Below are 9175 nucleotides of genomic sequence, written 5' to 3'. Positions count from 1 at the left end.
GTAGGGAGCGTATTATTCAATTATAATAAAAAAAATTAAACTAAACTAATGAAATTCAGTTATTTTAATAATAAATATTTTTATTCTATTAAAAAATAGCCTCTAAGTGGGAGTGTATTATTTAATTATAACAAAAAAATAAACTAAATTAATAAATTTCAGTTATTTTGGTAATAATAAGTTTAATTTGGTTATTTTTTATTAATAATAATAAAAATTTTTATTTTTTATTATTAGTTTGGTTATTTTTAATATATTAATTATAATTTTATTAATAATATATTATTTATAATAAAAATTTTTATTTTTTATTATTAGTTTGGTTATTTTTAATATATTAATTATAATTTTATTAATAATATATTATTTATAATTATTATTTTTATGATTTTATAATAATATTTAATTTATAATTATTATTTTAATAACATTAAATTATATTTATTATTTTTTATAAATAAAAAAATTCTACATATATTTTTATTACTATTTTATTAAATAATTTGTAATATAAAATATATATTTCATTTATTTGATAAATTAATTCAGTTATGACTGATAACCAACTAAAATTTTCAATTTCAGTTAATTTTAATTTTCTTTTAATTTCAATTTAATTAATATTTTTTAAGTTGATTAACAATATAATTAATAGAAAATTTTATTCAGTTAATCGAATACTTACTCAAACCTCCAACTAAGTTTGAGTTTCAAAACCTAATGAATCAAGATGTCTTCTCCTTAGCCTTTCCCATTAGAGTCGATATGTCCGAGTGGTTAAGGAGACAAACTTGAAATCTGTTGGGTTTCGCCCGCGCAGCTTTGAACCCTGCTGTCGACGTTACGCTTTAATTTTTATTGGGTTTTCCTCTCCAAAATCTGTGTTTGGGGGCTAAGAAACAGTAGGAAAATCCATCCCCTCTCCTCTTCTTTGTAGCTTTTTCCTGCAACTATCCATCAACTGCTAGAAACCAGTCCACTCAGGGACAGAGCCATGCTATTAGGATGACTTACATGAAATGGATATCCAATAAGGATGACTTACATGCTATTTTCTGTATTTAAAATAGTTTTTTTTTAAATAATAACTGCCTATTATTTTTAAATGTCATTTTTTAATTAGTTTGCCATTAGATATATTAATCCTACATGAAATAGCTGAGGTAGTGTATAATTGCTTGGGTCAAAGGGCATGGCCCTCTTGAGTTTTCAAAATCTTTTAAGAATATAGTAGTTTTTTAAAAAATTAATATTTTTTACTATTGCCATATAAATTTTATGGGGCGCTGGGTGCATAAAATTTTAATGAATATTTTAAAATTTTTTAAGAGTATAAATATAGTGGTAATAGTAGTATTACTGATGCGTCCCAACCGCAAGTGCACGGGTCGTACAAGTAGTATAGAAAAATATCGATCCCACGAGGAGTTGTGTTAATGATTGAATTTTCGATATAAAAGTTGACTAAATTGAAGTATTTATGAAATTAAAATAATGAATTAATGGGTAATGGAGTATGAAATCTAAATGTGCAATTTTAATATTCTATTCAACAATGTATTAATTAAACTAAGATTTGCATCAAATTGAAATAAGCAAGTTCAAATATGGCAATATTTAAAATGGCAAATGATTAAATTCGATTAGAAATTAACAATGGTAAAAAGGCTGATTCCGGAGTTCGGGATTTCATATTCGAGCTATTTTGGGATTTTAAATTGGTTGTCCAATCTTATGAAACTTATGAGTTTTAAGGAGATTAATTCTTAAATCCTTTGAATTCCCTTTCGGGTGAGACAAAGAGTGCCTTAATCAAACTAATCCTACTTTCGTGGAGTTAGAATTAATTAAGACCCATTAAGTTCCTTAATTAATCTGTGAATCCTCTTAATCCTTAGCCTATTTCTAGGTCTAAGTTAATTAAGTCCAATTTCCTGATTATCTATCACAAGGCCTTCTCCTTTCGGTGCTTCAACCATGGATTAAGAACATTACTCAATGGGATCCTACATTAAGCATGTCATTAAGCTTACAAGAAATGAATAAAACTCATTAAGGCCACAAAATATGGATTACCCAATCAAAAATCCACAAAATATCTCAAATATTACAACCCTTACTCCAGAATCAAAAGTAAACTACTCACTATCCATAATGCTTACAAGATATGATGAGTTTAAATGGAAATAAAGCTTTAATCTAAGCTAAGAAGTAAGGAATTAAACACTAGAAATGTAGAAAAGTGTAAAGAAAGAAAGAAATCTGCAAATCTTAGTTGAAAATGGTGTGGAAGGTGGAAATGACTCTTCAAATTCTGCTTAGCCTCCTCCTCTCTTTCTTTGCTCCTTGCCTCCCTCCTAAAATGAGAAAATGGGACTATTTATAGCATTTTTCTGACATGGAGCCCTAAAATGGTATGTTCTAGGAGGAATTATTTGAGGGAATCTCCTGCCAGCTCATTAATGAACTCTTCATGGGACTGCATAAGTGGACTGCATAAGTTATGCAGTCCCTTATGCAGTTTTCGGCTGGTTCTGGGTCACTTATGCGAAGCTGCATGACTTGGTGCATAGGTTATGCACAATTTCGTGAATGTGCATAAGGGAGGCGAGAATGTGCATAAGCTATGCAGTCTCCTTATGCACATTTCGGCTGGTTCTGGAACAGTGTTCTTCCTCCTTATGCAGAACTGCATAGCTTATGCGGCAAGTTATGCACAGTTTGGTCTATGCATATTTTAGCTTGAAAACTTGCTTTTGGCATCTTTTTGCTGTAGAAGACACTCCTCAATGGCAAAATTCTCTTTAGTCCTTCAAAAACACCATTTTTCCTACAAAACAAAGTAAAAATTACAAATTAATCCAAAATCGACAATTATGAAAAACTAACTAATTAACTAATAAAATTAGCTAAAAATGACTAATAATCAAATAAAAATGGTTATGAAATTAAACCTAAATGATTATGCAAAATGTATGCATCAAATACCCCCAAACTCAAGCTTTTGCTTGTCCTCAAGCAAACTTTAAAATGTGGTGCAAAGTTTTTAAGGGTGCCTTATCCAAAGAGTTATGAAAATCACTCATTAAGGTAACTTAACACACCTTTAGCCATACCAACAATCCATATACCCATCCTTCAAAATGCAAAGAATTTAATGGTTATCCAAGCTTTCACCGCTTAGCCATCAAGTCAATTATCATTCAAATCCCCAAACCAACTAATCAAAAGAGAGTCATGCTCAAAAGGAATTCTAGGACAATTGATAACCAAAGTATCTCAACATGGAATGATAGAATTGAATGAATAGATGAATAGTTTTCCAACCCCATAGGCAAATTCCCTACTCCTATCTCCACTAATGTAGCAAGTACTATCAAGAGATCAAAGGTCTTTTTAGGGATGTAATGAGGCCATGGGGTTTAAAATGAGGCTAAGAAGAAAGATGGGTAAAAAGTATTCAAAGCATGAGAATATTTTCAATTTTTAAACATAAGGTACACTTTATTATATATATATATGTATTTTTTTATATATATGGGAGAGAAGAATACACAATGAGAATTGTCAAGTGCTAGCATAGTTTACAAAACACATAAAAATGGAGGGACATTTTGATACTTTAACTTGTATTTTGTATTTTTCTTTTGATGATTGTCCCTAAAATTTGCACCCCCAAACTCATTTCTTTTGATACTTTGGGTGGATTTCTTTCATTTTGAATGGCAATAGTGAAAAGCACATATACTAGCACTTTTACAAGGTGACAAGTATTTCTTCTCCCTTTTATTGTATTTTTATTATATATTTTTTTTTTTTTATGTATCTAATATTATGAATAATTATTCTCATGAAAAGGGTTGGAGTGTTTGGTTCATTGGCTAGGTAGTAATAAGGATTTCAAGAAAAATTAGGGACAAAAAGGCTCAAAGGGGTTTGCAAGGATAAATTTTAGTTGGGAAAAAGGGCCAAAGGTTTAAAATGAGAAGGTTTAAATCAAAGAATGCCTAATCATCTCTCTTTTCAAGTACAAGCTGGTATTTCGCCTTGAAAGGTTTAGAAAATTTGTTCTAGGATTGGTGAGACATCATTTGACTACCTTATATCCAATAATTCCCTCTAAACACTTCCATCTCCAAATGACTAGTTGGGTGGCTTTTTGGCTAAGAAGATATAGGCAAGGGATAGACACTTCAAAACCTTGCACCTTTTAGGAAACTTTCAATCCACAAACCCAACTAAAAGGTGAGTCAAATCACTTTCATAGGTACATTTTCAATACTCAAGGGATTTGGCAAAAGATTTTAATGCATGGTGTATGATTCCTAAAATGAGTAATACATGAACTAAATGGAGGAAGCCTATTTGTATGCAATTTGTACAATTTCTAAGTGATGTATAATGTGTGTGTAAATGTGTAATGAATATGTATGTATGGATGTATATGTAAAATATTTACAATATATGTAAATGAAATGGGATGAGATGCTCTTATACTCAAAATGTGAAAAATAAAGCTAAAAATCAAAATGTGCACCCCCAAACTCAAAATTAGACATTGTCCTCAATGTCTCAAACAGTAGATATCCAAAACTCAAAGCAAATAATATTGACCAGGAATTGTAAAAATAAGAACAAAAAGAAAGAGTTACCTGGTATGAGAATTCAAGTTAAAGGGATGCATAAGAGGCTGCACAGGTTATGCAGAGTTAAGTGCTGTCCAGAACATGTGCATAAGCCATGCGGTGCTGCATAAGAGGCAATAGATGTTGCATAGGCTATGCAGGACAGTTGCATAAGGGAAATACAACCTGTGCAGTTCTGCAGAAGTAGCAGAAAGAGTTGCACAGGCTATGCAAAGGTTATGCATGAGGAAATTCATAGCTGTGCAGTGTATACAAAAACTGCTGCAGGGGAATTGGCAAGGGGAAATGTACAACCAGCAGTAAAAGTATGGAAATATAGACAGAGTATGGGCAAATATGTACAAAAAGGCAATAAGTGCAATAAAAATCAAAGAGGACTAATGTAATAGCTATTCAATAAAACTTCAAAAGAAACAGAATTTAAAAGAAACTAATTCAGAACAAAGCAACAAAATCCAAAACAAAGTATAAATGTTTGAACATATTTACAAAGAAAAGGTCCTACAAGATTGAACAAAAGTAAACTAAACACTAATCTATGTCTATTGTTTTTCCTTTGTCCAAGGATGTTGCTAAATGGTGGTCACATTGTCGAAATGATGGTGCAGGAGGAGGTGATGGAGGTGGGGTGGCATGCCCAGAAACATCATGAGTTGCTTCACCATCTCCTTCATTCTTCTGCTTGTCCTGGTTTCCATGACAAGGTCAAATAGTTGATCATGACGATCCTTTAGTGTATCAAGACCACTGTCAAGCTTCCTATCCACAAAGTAGATATCATCACTAAGCCTGTAGAGGTAGGTGAATAAGGCTTTAGTGTTGAATGGAGGAGGTCGTGGATGAGGTAGGTTCGGTTGTAGGAGGAATGGGCCGAGGTAGCTGGAGTGTCTGAGTAGGCCGAGGGGTGGGGTAGGGGTAGTAGGGTCTTGTGGGACCGTGTGAAAGGTTGGGTTTCAGTTGTGCAATAGGCTCGGTTCACTGCAGGTGGCCATATCATCAAAATATGATAAATGAAACCTGTTTTGGTTAAGTGTGCAGTATCAAAATAGGAAGTGTCCTCAAGTGCTGGGATTGAGTGCTCTGCAGGATTAAAGCCAAAATGCTTGGCTATGACAGTCATGAGCCCACCCAAAACAATGTCACCAATGGATTTGGTGGCAATATGCGACATGTTCGCAAAAGAAGTAACTGGAGACACCTTAACTTTGTGAAATGCACACCATAACATAAATAGTTCAGATTTGCCCACAGCTCCAGAACTAGTCCCTCTGCCCAATATGGTGCTAGCCATCAACCTATGAATAAACCTAAGTGCAGGGTCAAGGATTTGGGATGTTTTGGACCTACCACAGAGAAGGTTTGGGGTTGGTTTGTTATGATTCTCCAAAATTGGGCAGATTCCGGATGCCCTTATTGGCTACCTCTACTCCAAATGTGGCACTCTAAAGAACCCATCAATTGCAAAACCAAAAATGCTATGAAATTGATCCAATGATGACTCTCTATTTTGCCCCAAGCATCTAAATGTCATAATTGGCTTATGGTCTACATCATGCAAGTTGAGGGTAGCAGAGAATGAAGAAATAAACTCCAAAACTAGAATTGGATAAACTACCTCTTGCTTATGCACAAATTCTGTCCAACCCATACCGTCAAGAAATGCAACTACATTATCAAATAAACCCATAGATTGTAGAGCATCAACAGATATATACCTAGTAGGTTGTACGCTTCTATCTTTGAGTCTTTTGAAAGCGGCTTTTTGAATTGTATCAGGGAGAGGCCAGGGTAGCTTTGATACAAATGGGGTTGCTGAAATTGTCTTTTTGCTGGAAGAAGGTGTAGAGGCTGGAGCTTTTGGCTTTTTAGGAGGTGGCTCCGAAAATGGGGTGGGTGGGTCTTTGCGTTTGGACAGAGGAGGAGCAGAGGACATGGGTCGCACGGATTTGGATCGGATTTTGCGTTTGTATGTTGTTGATGGAGGTGGTGGTGGTGTCGTTTGTGGTGGAGGATTGGAAGGGGGATGTATCGAAGACAATGGAGTGACTTCAAGAGGAGAGGCGGGGCGGGAATGTGGAGGGGAATCCATGGTCGATTGGAGAAGAGATAGGGGAAATGAAAATGTAGGGGGATTTAGGGTTTCGTGATGAGAGCGCTGATGGAGAAGATGGGAGAGAGACGGCGAGAATGCCGGAAAGAATGAAGGTTGAAGGGTCGGGAAGTGGAGGTGGTGGGAATGGTCTTTGCTGAAAATGAATTTGAATCGTGTTGTAGGAGACTGCATAAGGGGAAAATGATTTATGCATAACCTGTGCGTGTTTCAAAAGGATTTATATTTCAGAAAAGTGCTTATGCACAAGTGCATAGGTTATGCACTGTCCTTATGCATGTTTCGGTGACTGAAATGGTGAGGAGCGAAGTCATGCGGAGTGCATAAGTTATGCACTCCTTATGCATCTCTCAAGAATGGTTTTTCGAAACTTGGGTTATGCAGATGTGCATAAGCTATGCACTCGCTTATGCACTCGCGCAATTTTTTGAATTTTGGTTGGTGGTCATGCGTATGCATAAGCTATGCACTCGCTTATGCACTCGCGTAGGTTTTGAAATTCGAATTTTGGTTATGCGTAGTGCATAGGCTATGCACATTGCTTATGCGTGTCTCGGCAACTTTTGGGATTTTCTTTTTGGTTATGCAGAGTGCATAGGTTATGCACTCTGCTTATGCACTCTTCGGCTGAATTGATTTTTGGAGATCTTGGTTATGCAGAAGTGCATAACTTATGCACCTTCCTTATGCATCCCTCGGCAAGGTTGATTTTTTTCTGGGTTTCTGGTCATGCAGAAGTGCATAGGTTATGCACTCGCTATGCAACCTTCTGCACTGGAGCTTTGAATTTTTGGTTATGCAGAAGTGCATAGCTTATGCACCTTCCTTATGCAAACTTCGGCAGAGAGAGAAAATGAAGGATTTGAAGTTATGCAAATGTGCATAAGTCATGCACTCACCTTATGCAAGTTTTGACAGATATGAAATTTGACAAAATGAGGTTATGCAGAGTTGCATAAGCTATGCACTCTGCTTATGCACTTGCAATAAAGGTGAAAAATGGCAAGAATTTTGGTCATGCAGGATTGCATAAGCTATGCACAAATTCAACAAGATCAAGAATGTAATAGAACATGGATTGCAAGTGTGAAAGATACCCTGGAATGATGAAATATAATTCTATGAAGCACAAACCATGAGAAATTTTCATCAAAAACACATCAATATATTCAAAGTTCATAAAAAGTGCATCACACAAGCATGTAAAAATGGATCCTACATAAAAGACCTTTGAGATATATGCCATTTTGACTCAAATTCTGCAAATCAACATTTAGCACATAAAACTCCATAAAATTTGCATGAAGTTGCATCTAACCACAAATGAGAAATGAAATCTCCAAGATTTGTCAAGAAAATGCAACATTTCTACCTTGTATCCTATAACCCCAAAGAAGTTCAAAACTGCAAAAATGACCAACTTACCACCATAATATCATTATAAGCACAAATATTAGAAAATTACCCACCCAACCTCAGCAAAAACACAAGTGATCTGCTGCAGATTCTATTTTTCTGCTCTACAGAAGATACTCTTCCTCTGCAATAACCAGATTGCAGCTTTCAGCAGTTCACTAACCTTCCTCCATTTAAATACATCCAACCTCATCAAAAACATGAGCCATTTGCTGCAGACACCCCTTTTTATCAAGATTTTATTTTTCCTCTGCATGAACTAGATTGCAGCTCCTGCACAGATTATGCAGCAAAAGCTTATCAGTTCTTTTGAAGGACAAAATTTTCCAAGTTAAGAATTACTTCCCCAACAGTTCACCAGCCTTTCTTCATTGAATTACATCTACAAGGGACAAGATTTAACAATGTCAAAATTTTAATTTGGGGAGATTTAAGATAAAAACAAAATTAATGAAAATGAAAGTAAATTAACAAAAGCAAAATAAAAGGACTTGGGATGCCTCCCAAGAGGGCTAATTTATAGTCCTTAGCTGGACTTTTCATGAATTTCGCTGAAAAGAGGTGAGGGATTGGAGAGCTTGTAACAGCTTGCTCCTAGTATTGGGTCTCCAGTTATGTAATGCTTCAATCTATGCCCATTGACCTTAAAATTCCCAGATTTTTCACTCCAAATTTCTATTGCTCCATAAGGAAAAACCTTAGAAACTCTATATGGACCAGTCCACCTTGACTTGAGTTTTCCAGGGAACAATTTCAATCTTGAGTTGAACAACAAAACTGAATCACCTTCTTTGAATTCCTTTTTCCTCAGATGCTTATCATGCCAAACTTTAGTTCTTTCTTTGTAAATACGGGCACTTTCATAAGCATCAATCCTCAATTCCTCAAGCTCATTAAGTTGTAACAACCTTTTCTCACCAGCTTGCTTAAGATCAAAATTCAAGGTCTGAATGGCCCAATATGCTCTATGTTCTAGCTCCATTGTGTAAATGACAAGACTTAC

At 35.0% G+C, this 9175-nt stretch overlaps 1 non-coding gene across 1 annotated transcript; it reads left to right on the top strand.

Moving 5' to 3' along the window:
• The first annotated feature begins 759 nt into the window (after nucleotides 1–759).
• Nucleotides 760–841, top strand: TRNAS-UGA (transfer RNA serine (anticodon UGA)). The gene has a single exon. It is a non-coding gene; the product is annotated as a tRNA-Ser (tRNA).
• Nucleotides 842–9175: the final 8334 nt, after the last annotated feature.

Source organism: Hevea brasiliensis, unplaced genomic scaffold (assembly GCF_030052815.1).
Source record: "Hevea brasiliensis isolate MT/VB/25A 57/8 unplaced genomic scaffold, ASM3005281v1 Scaf46, whole genome shotgun sequence".
Classification (NCBI taxonomy): Eukaryota; Viridiplantae; Streptophyta; class Magnoliopsida; order Malpighiales; family Euphorbiaceae; genus Hevea; species Hevea brasiliensis.
The sequence above is the reverse complement of the archived record's forward strand: the minus strand, read 5'-3'. Positions and strand labels throughout refer to the sequence as shown.